At 38.9% G+C, this 25,902-nt stretch overlaps 1 protein-coding gene across 5 annotated transcripts in view; it reads right to left on the reverse strand.

Annotated features, from left to right (window-relative positions):
* PAM (peptidylglycine alpha-amidating monooxygenase) overlaps positions 1-24,479 on the reverse strand; it is a 162,530-nt gene extending 138,051 nt beyond the window's left edge. For 4 of the 5 annotated variants that reach the window (XM_063295388.1, XM_063295389.1, XM_063295387.1 and 1 more), the window contains exon 1: positions 24,338-24,479. The gene's annotated coding sequence lies outside the window, so the exon portion shown is untranslated. Of the gene's footprint in view, positions 1-12,209; positions 12,300-24,337 lie in introns of those variants that run through there. The other variant, XM_063295385.1, reaches the window with a different exon arrangement.
* Between the last annotated feature and the right edge of the window lie 1,423 nt (positions 24,480-25,902).

Here is a 25,902-nt window from a genome sequence, read left to right on the forward strand (position 1 = left end):
CTGGGATTGTTTCCAACTGTACTTTTAGGATCACCTTTTTATGGAACTTCCAGTCATATTGAGCTATTTGTACAAATAGCTCTTATCCATCAGACTAAATAGTTAAAACACAAAAGAAAAGAAAAATTGTGGCTGATGTTCCACATAATTATTGTACCAGTTGCATTCTTAAGTGGAGAAAAGAATGCAATTTGGATGCTGTCTAATGCTGGAAAATGTAACACGGTATCATTCGGCTTTGAAAATATGCACAAGTTACTAGGCCACTGAATAGAATACAAGTCCAGTTTTCATTCAAGCGGCTGTGTTCGCTATCAACAACATATAAAAAAGACACATTACAAGTTGTTCTAATAATATTTTTTGTCTGATGTCAATTTATATATTTATCACATTTCTTCACCACCCATCTCCGCAAGTGACTCTATTTACCACAAATACTGACTCCCTGTTTAAAAATAAAAACTGTCATTAATCACCAGAAGTATTGTTGTTGTTGTTAGTTGCCGTCGAGTCATTTACAACTCATGGCAACCCTATGTATAACAGAACAAAATGCTGTTAGGTCTTGCGCCATATGCCTGACTGTTCCAATGCTTGCATCCATTGTTGGAGTGTTTGTATCAATCCATCGCATTGAAGGTCTTCCTCTTTTCCGCTGGCCCTCAAATTTAACAAACAAGATCTCCTTTTCAAGCGATCGGTCTTTCCTGACGATGTGCCCAAAGTATGAGAGTCTAAGCCTAGTTATCTTCACCTCTAGGGAACATTCTGGTTGTATTTATTCTAAACCTGATTTGTTTGTTCTTCTGGCAGTCCATGGTATTTTCAATAATCTTCGCCAACACCACAATTCAAATGCATCAATTCTTCTTCTGTCTTCCTTTTTTAATGTCCAACTTTCACAGGCATATGTGGCAATTGAGAAGACCATGGCGTGAGTCAGATGCACCTTTGTTTTTAAACTGACATCTTTATTTCTGAAAACTTTAGATAGGTCTTTGATGGCAGATTTTCCCAACGTGATATGTCATTTGATTTCTTGATTACTACTTCCCTTGGCATTGATCATTGATCCGAGTAGACTGAAATTGTTGACGACTTCAATTTCTTCTCCATTTATTGTGACATTGTTTATTGGTCCATTTGTGAGGATCTTCATCTTCTTCACATTCAGGTGTAGTCTGTATTGCTGATTACAAACTTGTATCTTCATCAGCAAGTACTTCAAGTCTTCTTCACTTCCAGCAATCAAAGTTGTATCATCTGCACAACGAAGGTTGTTAATGAGTCTTCCACCAATTCTGATACCCGTTTTTCATACATCCTGTTTCTTGAATTATTTGTTCAGCGTACATATTGAATAAGCAGCCTGGAAGTATACAATCTTGCCGCACACCTTGTCCAATTTTGAATCATCGTTTTCTGTTCTAACGACTGCCTCTTGATCCATGTACAGTTTCTGCATGAGTACAATTAAGTGCTCTGGAATTCCCATTCTTCGTAATATTAACCATAACTTATTATGGTCCACACAAACCCCTTTGCATAGTCACTGAAACAGAGGTAAACATCTTTCCGGTATTCTTTACATTCAGCCAAGATCCATCTGACATAAGCAATGATATCTCTCGTACCATGTCCTCTTCTAAATCCAGCTTGGACTTCTGGTAGTTATCTGTTGATGTAAGGCTGCAAACGTTGAATTATTTTCAGCAAAATTTTGCTAGCATGTGAAATTAATGAAATTGTTTTATAATTTCCACATTCTGTTTGTTCTCCTTTCTTTGGAATGGGTATGAATATGGATCTCTTCCAGTCAGTTGGCCAGGTTGTTGTCTTCCAAACTTTTTTACATAGAAAAGTAAGTGCTTCCACTGCTGCATCTGATTATTGAAATATCTCAACTGGTAATCCATCAATTCCTGGACCCTTGTTTTTCACCAATGCCTTCAGTGCAGCTTGAACTTCTTCCTTCAGTACCAATGGTTCTTGATCATATTCTGCCTCCTGAAATAGCTGAACATTGACTAACTCTCTTTTATACAGTGATTCTGTATATTCCTTCCATCTTCTCTTAATACTACCCACATCATTTAATGTATTGCCCATAGAATCTTTAAGGATAGCAACTTGGGGCTTGAATTTTCTCTTCAGCTCTTTCAGCTTGAGAAATGTTGATTGTGTTCTTCCTCTTTGATTTTCTAACTCTAGGTCTTTGCATATTTCATCGTAATATTTTTCCTTATCTTTTTGAGCTGCCCTTTGAAATTTTCTATTTAGTTCTCTTACTTCATTCTTTTTTTCCCTTAGCTTTAGCTACTCAGCATTTAAAAGCAAGTTCCAGAGTCTCATCTGACATCCATTTGGATCTTTTCTTTCTTTCCTGCTGTTTTAATGATCTTTCACTTTCTTTGCATATTATGTTCTTAATGTCTTCCCACAACTCTTCTGGTCTTCAGTCATCAGTGTTTAGTGCATCAAATCTATTTTCAAGGTGGTCTCTAAATTCAGGTGGGATGTTTTCTAGGACATACTTTGGCACTCTTGGACTTGCTTTAATTTTCTTCAGCTTCAGCTTGAACTTGCACATGAGCAATTGATGATCTGTCCCACAGTCAGCTCCTGGCTTTGTCTTAACTGATAGTATTGAGCTTCTCCATCCTCTCCTTCCACAAATGTAATCAAATTGATTTCTGTGTAATCTATCTGGCAAGGTCCATGTATATAGTTGTTGACTGTGTTGTTGGAAAAAAGTGTTGCAAATAAATAAATCATTGGTCTTACAGAATTCTATCATGCAATCTCCAGCGTCATTTCTGTCACCAAGGCCATATTTTCCAACTACTGATCCTTCTTTACTTCCAACTTTTGTGTTCCAGTCACCAATACTGTAATTAACAGAGCATCTTGACTGCATGTTCAATCAATTTCAAATTGCAGCAGTTCCTAAGTTTTCACTTTCTTCATCTTCAGCATTCGTGGTTAGTGCATAAATTTGAATAGTAGTAGTATTAACCGGTCTTCCTTGTAGGCGTATAGATATTAGTCTATCACTGGCAGCGTTGTACTTTAGAATTGATCTTGAAATATTCTTCTTAATGATGAATGCCACGCTGTTCCTCTTCAATTTTTCATTCCCAACATAATATACCATATGACTGTCAGAATCAAAGTGACCAATGCCAATCCACATCAGCTTATTAATGCCTAAGATGTCGATCTTTAGGTGTTCCATTTCATTCTTGACAACTTCCAATTTTCCTTGATTCATACTTCATACATACCATGTCCCAATTATTAATGGATGTTTGCAGCTTTTACTTCTCATTTTGAGTCATGCCACATTAGCAAATGAAGGTCCCAGAGGCTTTACTCCATCCGTATCATTAAGGCCGGCTCTACTTTGATAAGGCAGCTCTTCCCTAGTAGCATATTGAGTGCCTTCCAACCTGAGGGGCTCATCTTCCAGTACTATACCGCAAAATATTCCATTGTAATCCATAGGGTTTTCATTGGCACATTTTTGGAAGTAGATTGCCAGGCCTTGCTCCCTAGTCTGTTCTTTGTCTGGAAGCTCTGTTGAAACCTGTCCACCATGGGTGACCCTTTTGGTAGTAGAACTATTGGTGGCATAGCTTCCAGCATCATAGCAACATGCAAGCCACCACAGTACGACAAACTGACAGGTGGTGGTATCATTCCCCATTACAATGAATGTAACAGAAGAGGCCAGGGACAGAAGGCAGCAAAATTACACATTCCCAGAAAGAATATTTCTGTTCAGATAATTTTAAAATGTGAAATTCTCCCCTCAACTTCAGCTCTTATCTGGGAAAATACATTTGGATCCTGTGTAATATCTGGATAAGAATTGGCCATTTATTTCATTAAAGTATACATGTGCACAGGTGAAAGGTCCCCTGTGCAAGCACCGAGTCATGTCTGACCCTTTGGGGAGATGCCGCCTTCGTGACGTTTTCTTGGCAGACTATAGCGTGGTGGTTTGCCATTGCCTTCCCCAGTCCTCACCTTCCCCAGCAAGCTGGGTACTCATTTTACTGGCCTCGGAAGGATGGAAGGCTGAGTTGACCTGAGCCGGCTACCTGAGAATCCAGCTTCCGCTGGGATCAAACTTGGTTGGTCCACCCCTTCTTTAAATAATGGCTTACTGAAAACTCTTCAAAGTGCTTTGAAAACTTTGGATATGTAGTATGTAATACCAGAAGTATTATATAATACATATCCAGAGTTCTCAAAGTACTTTGAAGAGTTTTCAGTAAGTCATTATTAAAAGAAGGGGTGGACCATGTGTGGTCTTTCAGCTATTACTGAATTGTAACTTCTATTATTCCTTACCATATACCATTCTAACTAAAGATGGTAAGGACTTATATCCCACAAGTTCTAGATGGCCATATTCTACCGATTTCTGTATGCCAGTGAAGAAGGACCATGAAAGACCTTTCCCAGCAACTCAGTGGCTAATGACATATAACGCTTCTAGGCTAGATTAGTTGCCTCCTTCAGTGCATACAGTTAAGCAGCAATGTTAGTTTAAAAAAAAAGTTGAAATAACTTGGTTTAAAATAAAGCTACATTACAGAAAATGCTATTGTTTTCATGCATAATTCAAGACTTCTCTTAATTCTTACTCAAAATGACACTGCCTGTCTTAAACTATATACAAAGAATCTTATATTTTCATCACAATGAGTCATACTATCTAGAATGACTGTACAGTATGCCATCCAAAGTCTGACTTAAGATATTTAATATCAACATTAATGCTATTTTAATTGATGTTGGAGTGATTTCTTTATATAACACTTTTTTGAAAGAAGAACAGTTTTGATCATAGCACTGTTAGTTTTATATTATCATATGTATTATATGCAGTAAGTACTTACCTTGTGCACCTACTTGTGTTACATAATGCTAAGTAGAAGAAGATTTGCGATGGGGCTTATGATTTTTCAGGAAGGGTGAATCATCTTCACGCAGATGCTGTGAATAACCCCTGTTATGCATACTGACATCATCAGTAAAGGCTTGGAGGCAGGGGATACCATGGTAACCAAGCAATGTGCTGAGGGACAGAAGCCTTTAATTGCTTTAACAACTTCCCGGGGCTCTGGATACTGGGTCTCAATTTGCCAAGTAGGAAACGAAGGTTGTCAGAAATATAGCAATTGTAGCACCAATTCCAAAGAACTCAATGAATCCAGGGTCTATTAATTCAGACATAATTTTTAACAAGTGTCATCACCTATATCCATTACTGATACCTTGCTGGTATCTGCCAACTCTGCATAACTTATAAGCAAAATAACAATGCTGTCAGGTAGAAATTTCATAAGGAATACTCAAGCCTCATTATTTCTCGAGTTACTCATATTGTCAAGGCTGCCACTAAAACAACAAATACTATATACTTGTTTTGGCCTTTAATTTTTTTTATTAAACCTGGACACTGGTACATTTGAAGAGTAAAAAAGTACCTTACATAGAAAATATTTAAAAAGTTTCTGTACCTGTTAATTATTATTACTATTATTAATCTTTCCAGTGACTTAAATGTTACAGGTCTATGATTCTTTCCTGAGTGTCTGACACCTAAAAGGGCAAAACTGAAAGTAATGAGGGAAAAATGTGTAACAAAATAGCAAATAATCAAGAAAAATCTATAGAGTAAGGTTTATAGATCTAAATTTTTACAGGATGTGCTTCGATAAAGAATGTGGGGTTTTGAAGTCCTTTGTTAAATCAACGTTAAGGGACACAGAATTTTGAGACTCTCATAATAATATCTTAACATGTTCTCCTTAAGAAAGGAACACTTCCTTTGGAAAATATTTGTAAGCTACATTTTAATTTGCAGGAGAAGCCAGACATCCAAAGCACGAAACGAACATTCAATTTATTTTCAGTATCATTCCTCTGATATGGAGTTGCTATGTGTTATGATGGCTCATATATAATTGTGTACAAATAGTGATTTAATTTTATCATTCATTCTGTGTAGGAATAATAAAAACATACTATGTATCTGATCTGCTCTGTTTAACCTTTTTGTGGTAACTCAGATACAGAGCTCAAGAATTTTAGCCACCTGGCAACTGTTTGACATAGGCTGAAAAAGAACATACACATATCCCCAAGACTGTTCTAAAGAATGGCTGAATGAATACATGAACAGGAATACTATTTGGAAACTGAGTTGTAGACTGAAGTCAATTAGTGATAATGTGGCACTCTTTAATGAGAGATATAGGACAAGATTATGGAGTGCCTTGTCTGTTAACAGGCTTATTCTAGTAGAGCTAAGGGAATGTGCATGGAGGTGACAGAGATTTTACATTTTACACTTGCAAGACAAAGAAAGCTTTTAATTAGAAATGTGTAACCAGGGGAAACCCACAAGTTAGCTAGCTGTTTAATTCACAGTATGCCCTCCACAGCTGTGGTGCAATCCCAGGAAAATCTGTGTTTGATTTAAGGAACTGCTGATCAGGTTAAGGATAGATAGGTGCTATGTTCATTCCCATGACCATCGACAACAACCTGCACAGTTCAATATGTATATTTTTTTCCTTGGCTAATAGGTTTCATATAATACAATTACTCATAAAATATAAAAAGGATGTGATTGTTAAACTAAAATGTGTAAGAATGTGGCATCAGAATTAGCTTATAGGCATGCAAAATTCCTTCTATGTGCTGAACAGAGAAGTTGTTAAGGAAGTTGTCAAATGCTAAAGTCTTGCAAGACTTGATGATATAAGATTTCAGCCATTTTCAAATGATGGTTTAATTATTTGGTGACCATGACACAAAACAAAGTTGCAAACTTTACTCTTATAGAGGGTCCAGATTACAGTATTCCTTATTAATGCAGCATAAGAGTTTCCCTCTTTTCTGACTTAAATGGAGGTATAAGCCTTTCCCACATAAATTTTAAAACGGATGCAATCATAGATATTCTTCCTGAAAAAGAATCCTAACCCTAACTCATTCCATATAAGTATATCCAGAATATGTGGAAAACAAAATACATACTATAGGAGACATGGAGGGAAGGGTTATATATGACTGTATAGTATTCCAAAATATATAAGCCAGAATTAGATTTTTAGACAGAGATGGATATATAGGTGCTTGCTACCATATATGGCCTTCTAATGTAATTATTTTCAGACTCTAATGTATTTTGGTATCATTAACAATACTTATTAGAATATGAATAATTAATTAATGGTAATTAATGAGTAATTGATTGGCAATTAATTAATTAATGACTTTTCAGCACAGTATCATTATTTAAAAAGGAAAAATGCATATATTTCTCTTTTGTTAACTACATGGGTATAAAAACAGGCAACCTTTAATAAATTTAAACTATAAATGGTTTTGTTACAGAGATACAAGTTTATTTTTTAAATGAGTGAATTAGCATGCTACAAGTAAATATTATCAGAGATCTTTATTTTTATCTTCATTTCATCTAGGCAAGGAACTTGATTCTAATGAAAGGATACTGACCTGTACTAGCAATGTCAACTGCAAGACCCAGCCAGTAAGTGCACATACCATGTCCTAAAGTGGGTTTGAACTGCAGCACTGGATAGCTTATTCTTTGTGATATACCTGCGCATGTCAAACCAGCATGAAGTTATACAAAGAGGAATACATGTAGCCTTTGTAGATTCCCACCTTATTTCTACACATCAAGGTAAGTAACCCTAGGAACAATCTGGATGAAAAACATGAGACTAAGGAAGCTAATAGCTGCATAAAACTCTGCCAGAACAACAACAACAACAACAAGAAACCAAGCAAGAAACAAACTAAGTAATACTACTGGAAGCTGAATTCTCTCGAAACTGCTATTTTACTGGTCTTTTAAGGATGACAGTATTGTCTTAATTCCTCTCTTAGAAAGACAAGAAAAAATGTATTTCATTTTGCAACTTCCAAACTTTATCACACAGATACTTCAGAAGATGTATTTGGTTCTCAAAACATATCGTGATAATAACAATTTAAAATAACATACACACTCACCTGAACCTAGTCCTTTTACATGCTTTCCTAGAGATCTTTAATTTCAAATTCAACAAAGCCAAGAACAACTCATACATTTTTCAGATGCCAACAGCATCATGCTAGAGTAGAACGCAAGCATGAGTAAGCATCCCAGCCTACCATTTCAAGTAAAATCTTGCAGGGAACATTGTCATTCAAATATATTTACAATTTACAGAAGAAATATTTTAAATTATACTTCTTTAATGGGGAGGAGGTACTCAGTTAACCACAAGAAAATTAATTCATGGTTTAATAGAAATAAAACTGTAACTAACATCACCATCCCAAAGAAGGTAAAGATTCCAAAAATTCCTAGATTTCACAGTAGAGCTTCTAATAAAATCTGGCCATAGTTTCCATTTCTTTAAAATAATGTATTTACTGATACTGATGCTGAAGTGAAACTTCAACCAAATCCTAATAAATGAAAGGAAGGGCACAAGATATACTTAATATAATCATATATGCAGAAATATTCCTAATTCCCATTGACCAAAATCAAGAAAATGGCTACAGAATTAACAACGTGGGTAACAGCCTCAGTATATGTTAAAAGATGAAAACATACTGTATTTTAATAAAAGAGCAACATTAACAAGTTGTGTTAAAATCAATCTAACAATATTTCTGACATTTGGTTCCTTTGGCATGAATTCCAGGAATATTTCAAGGCTTAATGCAGACCTTATACTTTTTTTCTATTATATCTACAACATCAGTATAATCTGCACATGGTACTTCTAGCATACATTTTATGCCCTAGTGCACATAGTTAAAAGGAAGAATGACCACTCCCCATTATCTCAGTAGAAACCTGAGAGTAACAGATGTGCTTTGGTTTGCTTTCTGTGCCTAGCCCTCCTGAGACCTTGTCTGGAGACTATGCTATTATATTTGGAATCCTTGATTTTAGAAGCAACAACAGAAATAGCATTCCGATAAATACCCATTACTATTTGCAATAAAAAAGGTAAATACTATATTTACTAAAAACAATTCTTGCTTCAGCAGTGGGGGAAAAGCCTCTTTCTTCCAAGTTCCCAAGCTAGAATCCATTAAAACTCATATAATTATATAGACGGAATGAATTTATGAACGTGAACTGCCTGTAATTATATCTATCAGAAATAATATAATTGTGGAGCTGATTGTGGTTTATCAGATGCCAACTACTAGCTATATCATCAAGGTCCCCAAGATCTGCAGAGTCGTGACCTCCAACATCCATATTGTGCCCCCATCATGCCCCTCAAATTCAGTAGAAGTACTGTTTTTAAGCAGTGTGATTTCTTTCTATTTGGTGCTAAAGAAAGGAGCAAAATGGAATACAGTAAACCTGTGCTTAATGTAATAATGGTTGCAAAAATATGTATGTTAGAGAGAGATCAGAGATGAAGAGAAGTATAATAACTTCCTAATGCATAACTTCCTAATGCCCAGCTAAGTGGCAGAATGGAGATGATCTGAACCAATCTCAAAAGATTAAGTATGGTTGGACCTAGACAACACTTGGGTCGGTGACCATATGAAATCTCAAGGCTTAGATTGGGAAATTAAAATACATCCCATAAGAACATAGTGCCAAACCACACCCTTGTTTTTGTTAAGAAAACTATATGGGTGTGCCCATGAAATCATCAGGAGTAGAACTTGACTAAAAGGAAATTTTATCTTTTCAACAGGTTAAAAAAATGGGTCTAGAGTCTTTTCTTCAGGTAACAAGTATGTGAATAGCTCAGGACAGTAGGTAGAAGCTCTACACAATGATAAGAACAAGTTGCAAGGCTTTTTTAAACTTCAAAGGAAGGATAGATAACTCCTGTGTTTTCAGAGATCACTATTCTCAGAGTAAATCTGGGGGTAAAAAGCCTATACATGGATGAAAAGGGTTATTCACGTTGGCATCACTGAATAAGCAAGACTTCAAAGGTTTAAACCACTTCCACTCAAATAGACTGAGGCCATTGTGGGAGCAAGGAGCAAGTATTCTTTCTGAAATAATGCTTCTAAAAATTGAGATTATGGTAGCCTTTTTTAACCCTACTATAAGATAGTATATTATAATTATATTAATATATTAAATTTCTGTATTATTCAATAATTGGTTTTACAAAACAAACATATAATAAAAACTAAACTTTTTTTTAATAGAAAATGTAAAAGCATCAGATGCTTAAACTCAATAAAAAAAGAGAGAACCCTTTTTCACATCTAAAATATGAAACATGGTGTCACTTTTTTCCTTGCCAATGAAACAATGAGCACATTTATCACATCTTAATTCAAAAGTGGGAGCGTCATCAGTTTAGACTGGTTACTGTGAAGAAGTTGGTATTTACCAAAAATTGAACCTAGCCATGTTATGGAAAGTAATGATATATTCCTTGTAATATGTCAAGAGTCAAACTGCTCTTAATAAACAAAATCACCTCTTGTGTTATTGTGGAGAGCCACAATTATTACTTCCTTATAGCTGAACAACACATATTGTCAGAAGTGCAGCTGAACTCCTGTGCACCAATACTTATGTGCCAAAACATATGGCAACCCTCCACCCGCATTCTTCCACTAGCTTGTTAAAAAGACCAAAAAATGTGAGGATTATTGCACAAATCATAGAGAGTGAGCACAAGGTTGGAAGGTCAATTGCAACATTACTCAGCAGTCATTAGAGAATAACACTCTTTGGAGTTGGCTGAGTAGTGACAACCTCAAACATTTCATTATTATATTTCTATGGATACTCTGGGCAGCAACCACCACCAGAACTAAAACTTACTGGCAACATGGAAAGTCAATGATGATGCTAGCAACAAAGATTTCTGTGGTACATGAGAGCAACTGACTGCCACAAAGAGGAACAAAAAAATATTAATCCTCTTAATAGTGACTAGATGTGTATAATACATTAGTGCTTGAAAAAAGAAATAGCTTTAAAGCTACAATGTAGAAATTTGAAGACAGACAGACAGAAATAATATTGAGTACCACCCTCTGCCCCCATGAAATGAATTGAAGATTTCTCTTCAGATGTGACTACCAAAGGACATTAATAATTGAAGCAATTTGCAACAAATCTGAAACCTTGAGGCTTTGGATTTTAGTACTAAGTGAACATCTGATCAAAGATCAAATTTTTTGAGCCATAAGAAGCAAGAGGGTAGAACAATGCTTCCAAAGGAAAGGAGGATGGATCTGAGAAGGATTACTGTACTTATTTCTCTGACATGGACAGGGTGAGACATCAGAAAGAAGGCTGCGTTGAAACAATCTTTATTGTTTGTAAGACTAATGCTGGTGTGCCATTAATCTAATTTACCTCTACCCATTAACCATGCATCTAAAATCATATACTGAGGACCAAACAGTCACACTGGACTTCAAATGGGAAGGCACTCTACATGTTATAAAAACAGCAATAGTACCAAATCCCTGAAGAACCACCCTGAACCTAGAAACATCTGAAATGGTACAAACAGTAAATCATATTAACATGATACTTAATAAAAATGCATAACCAGTAGCATGTACTGCAAGATATCTACCAGCAACATTGACAATATAACTGAAAGCAGAACTGGACAGAATGGAAAACAAAACAAAACAAATTATTTGTAGTACTGAAGATCCATCTACATGGGTTCATTCCATGGTTATAGTTCACAAGACAGATGGATGTCTGAGAATGTGCCTGGATCTGCCTGGAATTAAAAGTGTATTCACAGAGATGATTATGACATCCTGACATGAGCGGGACTCTGCAGAAATGGAAGGCAGGTTTTGGCCAATATCATTGAATTAAGAAAGCAACACTTATGAAGGTTTAATATGCCATATGGTAAATGTCAAGTTCGTGTAGTGGTTAAGGCACCAGGCTAGAAACCAGAAGATTCCAGAGGCATGAAGCCAGCTGGGTGACCATCAGCCAGTCATTCTCTCTCAGCCGTAGGAAGCAGGTAATGGCAAACCACTTCAAAGAAGATTGCATTTGTTTTAAAGCTGTGTCCCTGAGTGCTTAAGAAGTTGAACTGTCTAACTGAACAGTGTTATGTGAATAAGCTACTTTGTTTCGAAAGAAAGAGATGTAAGGAAGTTGGTATTTATCAAAACCTGAACCTTACCCATGTTATGGTAAGTAATAGTATGTTCCATGCAATCTTCTTTTTCCAGGTCAAAACCAAGCTGATCTTAATAAACACAATCAGTTCACCACTTGTATCATTAAGGTTAGGTAAAGTTTCCTGTTTAGTCGTGTCTGACACTAGGGGGCGGAGCTCATCTCAGTTTCATGGCTGAAGAGCCAGCGTTGTCCAAAGACACTTCCGCGGTCACGTGGCCAGCATGACAGTCACGGAACACTGTTACCTTCCCACCGAAGCGGTACCTATTTATCTACTCACATTTGCACGCTTTCAAATTGCTAGGTTGGCAAGAGCTGGGGTGAGTGCGAGAGCTCACTCCGTCACGCGGCACTCAGGTCTTGAACCACCGAACTTGCAACCTTCCGGTCGACAAGCCTAGCGTCTTAACCACTGAGTCACATTAGCTCCTGATAAATGAAGAACTGTCATGAGTAAGGATGGCGAGCAGGGGGCTCCCATCCAGGCTGTAAAGCGCATGCGTAGTACTGAGGAATTAAGCAGCCATTCAAAGAGACACAGATCAGGCCCGCCTTAGCCTTTGGGGTTTATATGTCTGCGTTTTTCCCACGCTTATTCAGTTTGTTAGGATTCTGTTTATGTAGCAGTAATAAACATTAGAGAACTACTCCTTGTCTCAGCGTGTGTCTCACTGTTAGGACAAGAACACAGATATTATTTAGCTATTATTTCTCTAAACTCTGGAAGGAGAAATTGAGATCCTCTACATGCTGACTCAACTCTAAGCAGTCCAAGCAGCCATGAATAATAAGAATGGAACAGACAAATGGATAAAAAGGGTTCAAAGGTAGGAAAACTCTGAATTAACCTCAGAACAAGTTTAACGGGTACAGCGCTTAAATTAGATGGTTTCCAATTATTTCTTTCTTCTTCAAATGGCCTTTACCAAGGGAAACTAATTATTCCAGCAAATACACTTTAAAATGCTGTTCTCCCTAGGTTAACAGAACTAAGAATGATATTAGATGATCTTTGGCTTCACTACCTCTGGGAAGATCCTGCCTGATATGTGATATGCTACTTAAGCAGCCAGCTCAAGCAATTCTACCACCTCCCTCTCCCCCCACCCCACTTGCAATAGAATATAGGTACTCCTTGTTTAGCAGCCACAATTGGGACTAGCAACAGTCGTTAAGTGCAATGGTTGCTAAGTGAAACCATGACTTGTGATCTTACTTCAGCTACCCTTTGCTTTACAGACCTGCAGACCTCCTAAATGTGAGGATTGGTTGTAAAGTTACTTTTTCATTACCGTCATAACTGTGAACTGTCACTAAATGAGGCAGTCACTAAATGAGGACTACTTGTATAAGATATCTTGATAGACAGATATCTTATACACTGGCACTGAGCTCTTATTAAGCCACAAAAAGATATGTGAGGATGATTTTTAAAAATGCTCCAGGACAACTTATTTGTATGGGACATTCCAGGAATGAAAGATATCAGAAATACCCATTTCCATTCTTCTTTTAATACCTATGTGGGATTACTAGCGCAAACCACAAATCCTTGCAGCAGACTGTACATGTATTTCTGCATACTCTTCAGAAAAAGTTATTGTTTTTTGAGGACCCAAAACACAAAGAAAGTTTAGAAGGATAATTTGAGTTCAGTACAGTCAAGAAGCACTACAGAAACACTGATCCTGTAATGCAAACAGAATGGTTTTAATTATTATAATAACTCAATATTAGCAAAAGAGAAATAAAGCTCAATGGAGAAATACTGCAGTTACAGCAAAATTCTGAAGATTAGTGTCTGCACCTGAATATAGCACAATACCCACATGAATTTTATTACTTATAAATATTGATCCTAGAATACGTAATTTTTCTTGTCGAGAACAACCAGCTTACTTTTATTACACCTAACTAGAAGATAGAATTATCACCAATATAAACAAAGAATACCTGCTTAACTTTAGCAAAATTAGATGTAATTCTGAATGCTAAGGCAAAAGACAATTCACATTTTCTTTGACCATAAAAAAATAAAAGGCTACCACTGAAGTGTTCAGATAATTATCCATACAACTATTCAGTCAGGGCTAACAGAAGTAGGAATCCATCCCAGTCCTCCAATTCTTTATTTAATAGAATATCACAAATTATTCCATTGATAATTCTGCAAGGAAATAGTTCAAATTAGAGATTTATACTGTTCAACCCTGCACATATGTCTAAAAACTCAGCGGGAGAGCAGATTTTCTTTTTAAAAACTACGTACTTCGGAGTCCTTGGTGCTCTCTGAGCCTTGTTGTTTTCTTGCAGACGTTTCATTGCCAGACTAGGCAACATCTTCAGTGCGAACTTGCTCTCTGTTTATATACGGTGGCTTTGATGTTACATCACTCTTCACATCCATAGACCTGGCACTAGCGAAAGAACCCATGGCCGCAGTTCTGTGCAACACACCCAACCTAGCCAAATACACCAAAATAGAAATACCCAGGATAATGGACCTCACCAACCTCTGCCTTACGACCTATTTCAGTTTGATGGAGAAATATACCAACAGATCAAAGGAACACCAATGGGATCATCTATTGCAGGGCTTATAGCAGAGATTGTGATGCAGCGTCTGGAAAGGATAGCACTCCCACACATACAACCCAAAGTATGAAAGTGGATGACACTTTCATCATAATACAAAAGAAACAACTGGAAGAAACTCATGAAACCATCAACAACATCTTTAATGGAATAAAATTCACAAGGGAGGAAGAAAACAACAACACACTACCATTCCTGGACATCCTCATCAGTAGAGGAAATGATGGCAAGTTAGAAACACAAGTCTACAGGAAAGCTACCCACACCAACCAAGTGCTCCATTACCAAAGTAACAATCCAACCTCCCACAAGAGAAGCTGTGTAAGAACATTATTCAGACAAGCACTTACACACTGCAGCAACACAGAACACCAGAAAATGGAAACAGATCATTTGTACAGCATCTTCCAGCAAAATGGATACCCTCTCAACTTCATCAAAAAGTGCCTCACCACCCAACCCACTACAACTCAGCCAACAGAAGCTATGAAAAGGATAACACTGTCATACATCAGAAACATCTCAGAAACTACCAACAGACTGTTACAATCGCATGGCATCACCGTAGCACATAAACCAACTAAAACTCTTCAAAACGTATTAAGTAACCCAAAAGACCCAATAGCCCAAGAAGAAAAAACAGGAGTTATCTACAACATACAGTGCAAAGACTGTATCAGCCACTAGGTAGGACAGACAGGCAGAAGACTAGCAGAGTGCATCCACGAACACCAACTAGCAGTCAGAAGACACGATGAGAACTCCTTAATCTCACAACACATGGATAGACTCAACCAGAGTTTCAACTGGGAAACTGTGAGCATCCTAAACCAAGCCAAATCCAAAAATGCTAGAGAATTCCTAGAAGCCTGGCACTCGGACAGAGCAGCCATCAACAGACACATAGAGGTAAACAACATTTACATACCATTCAAAAGAGACAATAGAAAAGCCAAAAGACCAGTACACCTCCTCACCAGCAATCAACACCCAGATATGCAAAAATCAACACTAAGATTAACACCAGATGAACAATGCACCCTAATCAAGGAACTATTAACTCAGTCAATCAACCAAGCAGCAAACAACAGCCCAATCAAAGAACACCCAAGGAGAGAACAACACGCCCACCAACACAAGCAGGGCAAACCACGGTATATAAACAGAGAGCAAGGCCCTCTCCCTGTTCGCACTGAAGATGTTGCCTAGTCTGGCAATGAGACGTCTGCAAGAAAACAACAAGGCTCAGAAAGCACCAAGGACTCCACAGTTCAACCCTGAGCTACAAATATTCGCTTCAATTGGAACTACTTACTTAAAACAAGACAAAACTGGTAAGAGAATATAACAGTTGCTGCACTGAAATGTCCCATAAAGCAGTGCTAGAAGCATGGGCATCCACAGTAACAGAAGGTGTTGTCAGGACAAAATGTATATCATGACATCGTAACACAAGATCTGCTCTTTACTTATTACACGTAGCATAACAACATTCAAAAGGGACAACCTCTCAATGCATGTTTTGTCATTTTCACTCTCCCCTGTGGACACATATAGTTAGAAAACAAACATGTTTCAAAAGCAAGTGCAAATACTGTAGTTTGCTGAGTCAGGAAAAAACAACAACAACAACACTCCAAATCAAATGGGGAGCATAATGAAAAAGAGGATGGGGAGATACTATGGAACACTAGCATACAGTAATATGCCCAGGCTTGTTACAATCAGACATACTCTCACTCATCACTGTGTCCCACAACATGCTAAGCCATAAATTATGGCTCAGAAACTAAATGGCCAGATTCACACAACATAGTAAGCCAAAATCTGACACTGGGCTAGAATGATGAATGAGTCCATGTCTAGGAGGCATCATAGATTGATTAACATCCTTGGTTGCCTATTTGTTTTTATTTGTATTTTTAATGTTTGTTTTTAATTTATATGCTGCCCATTGTTTATGTAAACTGAGCAGTCATACAATTCAAAAAATATTTTTTTTAATTTAAAAAAGCATCATAGCTTAGCATGTTGTGTGAAGCAAATCATTCTCTCTCAGCTCATCCTAGTTCACAGAGTCATTGTTATAGGGATCACATCAGATCAAAAGTTAATTATGACTGTTAGGCCAGGAGTCAGGATAAAAGTATAACAGATAAAAATGGAAATATATAAGGCTAAAAAGAAAAGAAATTAATAAAAATTTTCAGATCTAAGGAGAGATGATAAAACTGAAGAGCACTATGTATGTCACCTAGAGTTTTGGAAGAAACATGTAACATTAATGTAACAGATCAGTAAACTAATATATAACTTCGAAGATGAGATTTGCAATATACTAGACTTTATTTTAACATCTTAATAGTCTAAGGTGGCCAATAATCATTCTCTATGTAGACTATGCTATACGGTAGGCTATGGGTTATGGTGCTGGAGCTGGTTAAGTCTAACATAATTCAAGGCCGCAAGGTCAGAAAAGAGCATTTTAATGAGTCACACTACATGTGAGGTATAGGGGATTTTGTTACCTAACGCAGCTTCACACTATACATTGTCCCCCACGCATATCTGAAGGCACTGGTTCCATTATGAGAAACTCTCTTAGCCGTATAAAATGAAGCTTGACAAGAACTTCAGGGTTTAGAAGATAACTGCTTTTTCACCTGTCTGAAGCATGTAATGTTTAAGTCACAGCATTTCTTCTTGTAAGTACTTTCCCAGGCCTAAAACTGACATCAGATTGACAGAAATAATCAGATGCTGTAAGGTTGACAGCTGACTGAAGTTGTACATTCTTACACATCAGAAGCAAGAATGCTATCCTAGGGCAAGGGAAGATGAGCAACAATGTGAGGTCAAAAGCCTACATACACAGCTGGATATCAATCCATTCCCCAATTACTAGTTTGCTATTTTATTTTTACAAGACAGGAGAAAGAACTAACATTAAAAAAACTACATTATTTTGCTAACAGTATTAATGTAGAAGCTGTGTTTCATGGGATGCTAAGGTACAAAATGTGAAATCTTGTCTTTGTATCTCTGGCAATCAGCAATTGGATCAAAACTGGACCCCAGATGTTTGCACTGAAGAACAGGAATAAAAAAGCAAGTCCTATTATAGCAGGACCTGCTGATAAGCATTATCTGCAGCTATTCCTTCCAACAAAGTATCCTTCAAGTAAAGCAAGCTGGTGACTATTTCTCTCTATCCAGCCACTAGTTTTTGTGAACAGCTGTAAATGTTCAGATAAACAGAGCCAGTTTGGTCTAGTGGTTAAGGTGCTGGGCTAGAAACCAGGAGACTGAGAGTTCTAGTCCCACCTTAGGCATGAAAGCCGGCTGGGTGACCTTGGGCCAGTCACTCACTCTCAGCCCAACTCACCTCACAGGGTTGTTGTTCTGGGGAAAAGAGGAGGAGGAGGAGGAGGAGGAGGAAGGAGTATTTCGTATGTTTGCCACCTTGAGTTATTTATAAAAATAATAAAGACGGGATAGAAAATAAAAATAAATAAATAAAACTGCCTATATACTAGACAATTGAGTCTGCAGCTCTTCACAGTAGGAAAACAGGAGGCTCAAACAGATTAAACTAGGAGTTTCATACTAATTTGATTATGGATGCTGACTACTGGAAACACTAGGGCACTGTTTTTCAAACTCGGCAACTTCAAGATGTATGGACTTCAATTCCCAGAAATCATGCTGGCTGGGGAATTCTGGGAATTGAAGTCCACACATCTTAAAAGTTGCCAAGTTTGAAAAACACTGTAGTAGGCTGTTCTGGACTACCCTTGTATTGGGCAATGCATAATATTTTGTCCATTTGTTAAACCTTCTTCCTTCCTCCCAAGCTGAGGATTGGGGAGGGAGGGAGGGAGGATAGCAGACAGACAACAGCAACCCAAGGCTTATAAGCAGTCAACAGGCAATTATATGACTGCAAATGATTCAGAAGGCTTGTCATTTGGCCCCCAATTTTCATTTGGGAAAAATACATCATTCCCATCATTCTGCCATCTTTCCCTGTTATTTTTTGGCATGGCACATGGGATAGTTTTAAGAGGCAGTCAGTGGCAGGTAAGGGAGACAAACAGGTTCCCCCTCCTCACTGCCAATTTTCCTGCCTCTCTCTGCAATCTGAGAAACTCATAAAATCATTGGGAATACTCAAAAGGCCACAAAAGCCCTCCATGTTCTATAGATATTTGAAAGACATGTTCTTACAATCAAACAGGTTAGTGAACTAAGTTAAGTGATATTTAATTATCTCAAGAATAAATCAGATGGCAAATTATTAAAACTTTCTGAAAGGTATGACTGCATGCAAATTTCCCCAAGACAGATTTTTAAAAATTATTTAAAAACCCCTTCTCAGTTTTCCCGGGTCAGAACTAACTTACAAAGAATTAAATTTAAGGATGAATTACTTCAGCATTGTCCAAGAGATGTTCATGAGAAATCCAGGGGCAGGACATGAGGTTAACAATGCTTTCTCACCATGTTTCCCAACGATCAGTACTGGAAAGCATCCTACTTATAATACTGAAGTTCAGTATTTTTCAAACTTGGCAACTTTAAGATGTGTGAACTTCAACTCCCAGAATTCCCCAGCCAGCAGGCTTGAGGGAGAATTCTGGAAGTTGAACTCTACACATTGTAACATTGTCAAGATTGAAAAAAACTGCTGTAGTTGTATACAGCTATCATCAATCAGTAGTAATAATTTTATTTTTCATGAATTTGTCTAATCCCATTTTCAGTTATACACATTGGTGGTCATGATTATATCTTAAGGTGTCAAATTCCTATTGTTCAACCATGTGCCATGTGAACTAATAATTCTTTTTAAATACCTGGAGTCTTCCAACATACATCTGAATATCTTTTAGTATTATTGGGGGGGGGATCTCTCCCTCTTCACCATTTCCATTTTATACAGTTCTATGATGTCCCCACTTACCATTTTTCAGCATAGAAAGTCTTAAATGATATAATATTTTCTTCAAGAGATTGATCCAGATCTTTGATCATTTTGGTTTTCCTTTTCTATACATCTTGCAGATCTAGAAAATCATCTTTTGGGGAGTGCACTTGTTAAGATTCCTTAACAACTTTAAAGTGTGCATTACAGAATATAGAATTCATAACATGGTGGCATTCAGCACCAGGATTATACTGCTAAGTATGCCTTACAGACCGATTAGCACATAACATGGGCCCACTTACAAAATTACCCGCACAGCCAAAGAACATCTGCTCAGATACAAGGTGGCCTAGTTAACCAGAAGGTTAAATTCATCTTGATATGATTAGGAAAAATGCTAATAAAGTTGATCAAAGTCAATGAAAGATATATAGAAGTCAGAGAATAAAGTATCCAGAAAGAAGCCCTTGGTCATAAAACAGATTTGACTTTCTAAAGAAAACTCTATGTGACACAGACAACAATTAGAAGAAAAGAGGCATGAATAAATAACGATAAACAACTTTGTATTTAAAAAAAAAACTACCACAGCAACCTTGCTATTTAAAAAGTTGCAAAATTAATGAGAGTTGATTGCAAGGCTACAAAGCTAAATTTTATCCCAGCCACTTGCAATGGATATCAAATTCAAGTCACAGAAACACTGGAGCTTAACAGTTAAGGAAGTGGGGAGATTCATTTATTTATCCATTCATTCATTTATTTAGAATTTCGCCACCGCCCATCTCAGTCGAAGAGTGACTCTGGGCAGTTTACAATAAAACTGAAAATAAATACAGATTAAAATACAATAAAAACAGTACTTCTTAATATAAATATGAAATATAAAATCCAAGATGGGGGTGTTAAAAGCTCTTAATTTAAATTCATAAATTCACAGGGGCCTCTTTAGGGTGCTAACCACCCCCAGGATTGACTAACCCCCTCCCGCCCAAAGTGAGATGGCAGAACCAGGTCTTTACCCCTTTCCAGAAGGCCAGGAGAGTGCCTTACCTCTGGGGAAAGAGTGTTCCACAGGGCGGGGGCCACGGCAGAGAAGGCTCTCTTCCTGGGCCCCACCAATCGACAATAATATATATATGTAAGGGACTTGTTAACTAAACCAAATTTATAGCCATAAGGTTTCTGCCCTTCACGTCAAACTTCCTCTTGTCTTTCTTGCGGGAAAAACAAATGCCAGCTTGTCTATCATGGAGTAGAAGCATCCAAGGAATCCCTTTCCTATTTTCAGGAAAGAAAATGTTCAGCAATATTTATTTATTTTTGTGCCTTTGAGTCAGTGGTGACTCCTGGCAATTGCCTGGACAAGTCCCTGCAGTTTTCTTGGCAAGATTTGCAGAAGTGGTTCGTCACTGCTGTCTTCCTGGGCTGGGAAAGTGTGACTGGCCCAAAGTCACTCTGGTTTCATGCCTAAGGCAGGACTTGAACTCAGTGTCTCCCAAGTTTCTAGCCTGGTGTCCTAACCACTACATCAAACTGGCTCTCATCAAGGTCCTACCATCAGCAAAACAAGCAAACAAAACGAAGAGACATATTGCATATGCATTGGTCATGCTACAGTATACTCCTTTCAGAACATCCAACTGACCTACTTTTAATAACCCCAGTAAGAGCTAAAATTCCTAACAGGGAAGTAACAACTGGCTCATTCAGCCTCTGAAACAGCATCAGCTTCCCTGTTGCCCTTCCTCTCTTCCCTCTAACTAAGCCTTTAAGATCAGCTGGTGCTTTAAGATCCTTAAATGAATGATGATAAATTGCACAGTATACCATACAAACAGTAGCTGAGAAACTGTATTAACATGCATGCAATCTACTTCCTAGAAGCTAAGTATGATTAAAATAAGAAAACAATTTGGAGATTTGTTTTATACAAAAGTTGCCCAATGTAGAACAGTACCCATATTTGGATTTTCTGAGCTATTCCAATACTGTGAGAGAATTACTGGCATCACTACTTCTAAAATGTCATCTGTCTGTTCGTTGTATAATTCTATCACATTGCTTAGAAAGTACAGTCTCTGTTGAAAGGGATTTCCACTGAAAATATAAATAAGAAAATGGATATAAGGCAAACAGAATAGTATCTGCTTATGTTAGTGCCACTGATCCTACTGCATTTTTTGAACTGAATATCTAGCTTGCTTGCTTGTATTTTTATACTGCCTGTCTCAAAATGACTCTGGGCGGTACTCTGGCTTTACAAAGGATTTTTAAGTTGTGATTTTGACATTCAATGAATGAATGAATGAAAATGGATCATATAAGACCACCTTTTATGAGAAAATTACATATAATCATTACATGCTCCAAGAGGTCAAGTTGAACACCAAATACATAGTTCAATATTTGAGTAGTACTTATCTAGAGATCAAATAGCAACCACAAATTCAATGTTCTTGAAACCATTTCTTCTACTGAGAAGTTATAATCTCAACAGTGCAATGAAGTTTGTGAAGCAATACCGTATCACATATAACAACAACAAAAAGTTCTACTTTCAGTAGTTTATGCTAGTTCACTCTCCCATTACCTGTTAAAATATTTTGAAAATCAATTCTGTATTGGAAGAAGTAGCACATTTGCAGATTATAATATTTTAGCTCTAATTACTGTCCCATTCAAAAACATTATGAAAATCAAGTATTGTAAAAGTATACAATATTTATAGTGTAGAGTTCTGGAAAAGTTAACCAGGCTATAATCTAAAAATGTAATCTAAAGTATTATATTTACAGCATTTTAGGGAACCTGCTCTCATTTGCAATTTTTTTCCTCATTATGTGGTTCTTGATACAGGATGGAAAAAAACAGCATATTCAATCTATAATTATGTGCAAAGATCTGTAAATATTTTAAAAGATGTTGCATGTTTATCTTGAAGCTAAGCACTGCAACAGCGAAAGTATTATTTTCAGAATACACGCCTGTCAAAGTCTCAGTGAACACTATTACAATACTTCCCCTCCCTAGTCTGAAAGCAAAAAACCCGTAGTTCTAAGAAACAGAAAGTGATATGTTAAAAAGTATATTATCATAAAGTTAGGAACCAAGCTGTACCCCTAATAAAAATAGCTCAGCATCACTACCGGCTCAACTGTGCTTGGCAGAACATAGATTTTTAAAAAGAGAAAAATGAAGTGAGCAAGCAGTTGCAGAGTAGTATACCATAGATAATGGAAATCACGTATCCTTCCCCTGTTTTTCCAAAGTTCTATTTTTAGTATTTCTTCTTTCTTAAATGTTAACTTGCAGACAACCCCACTCCTTCCCGAGATGGCTCCTCTCGTACTTTGTGATGCACTCTCACCCTGTTGTCACTACAAGAACAGTTAAGAATATTAGGAGAACGTACACATTACTTAAAAGCCACAAGCGTCACTTTTCCATAATCAGACAATGACTGTTACAGAACATCTTTAGATCAGAGGCTCTCTTGAAACCCAGTCCCATTATAGGTTTCTTCGCAAAACCAAGCAAGTAACAAACATTTAATGACGTGCACTTCAAAAGCGTCCAGGAGCGTTTCTGCACAAACCAGCGTCAATTAAGAGAAGGCGGGATGGGAAACTTGAACGAGAAAAACACAACTCGCCACTCCGGGGCTTGCTCACTAAATCTGGGGAGAAAAAGGGGGTGGGGTGGGGGGCTGTGACAAAAACCGCTGTCTCTCCCCCTCAGAATGAGGCGAAAGAAAAGCATAAACGGAAACTTGGCAAGGGCTAAATCCCTCGCAAAAGCGGGATTATCTACCGGAGGAATCTTCCACTCCCTCACTAGCCGCAGCCCCAAAGGCCCCTCGCTGTCGACGCTCGCCTCCTCGTCCAGACCATCTTGAACAAGCAACCTCTAAAACCACCCTAATCGCCGGCTTGGAATCGAGGGGGATGGGGCGGGGGACAGCAAAATTAGCCCTGAGCCGCTCCCCGCGCGTGGACGCCGCTAAGAAGACCATCCCTCGCACCCTCAAAGTGGAGACACGCCGATCCTCACGTTCCCATCGCCCCAAACAGGGCAGCGCCCAAGTTTCCGCTTTCAGACCAGCCCTGGCCGGGCACCGTCAAGGGTGCAGGGGGAAAAAGTTGTTCAACAGCAAAACACAAGAAGCTGCAGCGCGGGAACCTCTCTCGACCGGGGAGGGAGCCGACTGGAAAAGACGCACGTTCCGAAGAGGACAAAGCGGGGGAGGCAAGAAGAGGCAGGTGCCCGGCGGGAACCTCGGACGCGGCGCGGTCCAGAGAGAAGGAAAGAGCGCCGGGAGAAGAGAGGAGAGGAAGGGGAGGCAAGCAAAAAGGTTGCCCCCCCACAGCACGCGCGCCAGGCCGGATCAAGGGGTAGAGAACAACCAATCCCCACCGGCAGGACGAGAACGACGAACCCGGGAGTCGAGCGGGAATCCGGAAAGGAGCGGCGCGATGGCCCGCGGAGCTGACGGGAAGAGCCGCCGCCTGCCTGGCCACAGCACGGAGCCCGAGCCCTGGCGCAACTTGTCCTCAGCTGAGCCCGCCGCGGGGGACGCTTTTCCGCTGCCCTCTCCGGCTACTCACCGCCCTGAACGCCGCTGCGTCTCCGCCGCCTTCTCAAACTGTTCGACGACCACCTCCGGGGCTTTTTCCCCCGGATTGGAGTAGGCAGCCACGACTGCTGCCTTTCTGACGACGAGCCAACAGCCAGGGCCCACCCCCGAGCTGGCCGGGCCCGCCCCAAGCCCTCCCCCGACCCTCCCCCCGCCAGCTCGCCGCTCCGCCTCTCCAAAACCCAAATACTGTACCGGCGGAGGCCCTTCTCTCCCTGCCCGCTGGGAGGGGGCTGTTTGTTTTGCTTAGCTCCGCCGGCTTTGGAAGGCTTCGAGCGAGATGCGGGGGCCAAGGCGAGGTCTGGGAGGCCGTGCGCGGCAGCGAGGAAGGGGAATCTCCTCGCCTTGGACTGCAAGGGAAGCGCCTCTCCAGGTCCCAAAGATAGCGGGGGGGGGGGGGGGGACGACGAAACGAAGACCTTAAAAGAGCTTTTCTCAAGGTTCGCAGCCGCTGACAGATGTGCACACCAGGACGGGATGAGTGGGTGGCACGGCAGGGGCGGCAGGAGGAGTTTTGCAAGACATGCTCTGAAACTACAGTTGATAGTGGCTTCGTGTACATATGCGGGCACTTATCACGCATGTATGTGCTAGTGTGATTGCTGTCTGTAGGAGTTAATGTGGCCAAGTGGCAGTAGCCCTTACCCGTACAGGTACAAAGCGATTTTTTTAAAGAATAAAATTGAATGGATAAGTCTAAGAACTAGGTCAGACAGTGTGGGGAATTAATTTCATTCTTTCATCCCACACTGAAGTTGTAGGGAAAACCACATTCCTTGAAGACCTATTTGCCAATTTGGGACACTCTCTGTGGGGGGAGGGGGATCTCATCCCACCCCCAAAATCCCATCTTGAGAAATCCTTCCCCCCCCCCTTTTTTTTACACAGTCATTTTAGATAGGACATCTGAGCAACAGCAGGAGAAGCAGGTTGATGAGAGGCTTCAAGCCTAGCTTCCAACTTGCTGGTTAAGTACAAGGGTGTTTTACTGCAGCGTAATTTGCCATTTGCCGTGAATGACAGTTTCAGTATTCTGGTAGGCAGAATGTTTCCAGACATTCCAATAGCCAAGAAATAGGCAATGCAGCTAACACTCAAGTCAGCCACTTTATATAACTGCATTGGCAAAGAGAACAAACTCTTGTGGAATTTATACATACAATGGTACAGTAGTTTTGGCACAGATGAATTCTTCCCAGTACTTCTCACCTTTGAAAATTCTCAAGGTTCTGTCAAGACTCCCTTTCTGAATGTGTCCGTAGCTGTGTGCTAAGCAGCTGGTGAAAAGAGACCATTGAAAAATGTTTAATTCAGTTCAGTCTAGAGAACTGTGTGGCTTTCATTTCAAACAATGCCTCCATAATGATTTGCTGGAGGAACTGAGTTACCAAAATTGTGCATAGGAAATGAAGTGGTAAGAAAATTAGCAATTTTGACTATGCATGCCATTTTACAGAGACATGCAATATATTTTGAATTTGTAATGTTTTTAGCTCAAGCAGTTGATTTGAATGTGAAATGGGTTGGTCAGCCCTT

This window comes from Candoia aspera, chromosome 2 (genome assembly GCF_035149785.1).
Source record: "Candoia aspera isolate rCanAsp1 chromosome 2, rCanAsp1.hap2, whole genome shotgun sequence".
Taxonomy (NCBI): domain Eukaryota; kingdom Metazoa; phylum Chordata; class Lepidosauria; order Squamata; family Boidae; genus Candoia; species Candoia aspera.